The sequence below is a fragment of the Pygoscelis adeliae genome, unplaced genomic scaffold (genome assembly GCF_000699105.1).
Source record: "Pygoscelis adeliae isolate BGI_AS28 unplaced genomic scaffold, ASM69910v1 Scaffold373, whole genome shotgun sequence".
Lineage (NCBI taxonomy): Eukaryota > Metazoa > Chordata > Aves > Sphenisciformes > Spheniscidae > Pygoscelis > Pygoscelis adeliae.
In genome coordinates, this window is record NW_008824370.1 from 110,539 (window position 1) to 111,650 (window position 1,112).

Below are 1,112 nucleotides of genomic sequence, written 5' to 3' on the forward strand. Positions count from 1 at the left end.
GACAGGGCTCCCTTCCTGGCATGCGGGGACATCCCCAAACAGTGACACTGCTGCTGGCAGTGGTGGCAGAGGTGGGAACGGGCTCAGGCGGGCAGTGTGCGTGGGGCGGACAAGGCGAGGTGACCCCTGAGAGGAGGTTTCATCCCCAGCCCGGGGGTCTCTGCCCTCTGATGGCTGGGCACAGGCAGGAGCAGGGCAAGGCTGGCTCCGTCAGGACGTGCCAGTCTCTCATGCTCCCTCCTGTCTGCCAGGGCAAGGCCGGGCCCGGGGGAGCGGGACCCTCAGGCTGCTCCTCGGCAGTGGCCCCTGTGCCCAGCACTCTGTCGGAGACAACACACGCCTGCGCTGCACAGCTACGAGCGGCTGCATGCCCCGTCCCAGTGCAGCCACCGCTCCGGCCCTGCTCCTGGCCTCTGCCCTCCCCGGCTCTGCCCCGCCGTGGGGCCAGCGCAGGGCCCGGGAGGTTGTGGGGACACTGCTGGACCCCGGGATGGTGCCACAGGGCAGGGGTGCAGGGGAGGACAGCACAGCGCTGCAGAGCCATGGCATGCTCCGTGGCACACTCCATGGCACACTCTGTGGTATGCACCATGGCAGACTCCACGGCACGCTTCGTGGCACATTCCATGGCACGCTCCCTGGCAGGCTCCCTGGCACGGAGCCCTCAAACACGCATCCAGGGCACACTCGGTAGCTCCAGGCAGACATCCCTGTGCTGTTGGCAAACCTTCGCAGGCTCGTGGCAGCCCCTTCCCCTCCCAGCTACAGACCATCGCCGGCCATCTCGGTGCCCCAGGTAGTGACAGCAGCGAGTCCTCCCCTCTGCCAGGGCAGGGCTGCCCACGCACGCGGTCAGCCCACGCCGTGGCAATGCACACGCATGCACACACGTCTCCCATGCCCTGTGCTGGAGAAGCACCCCGGAGCCCAGCATGTGCTTGCAGCCCAATGAGGTAGAGAAGACGCAGGATCAATCCCCCTCTTCTGCCCATGCCCATGCCCATGCCCATGCCCAGGGGCGTGTGAAGAGCCTGTGTCCAGGGGCAAGAGCGGTGCCAAGGAGCCGGAGTGCTGGCCGGGGCATGGGTGCCGTGGGACGGGGGCCCGCAGCC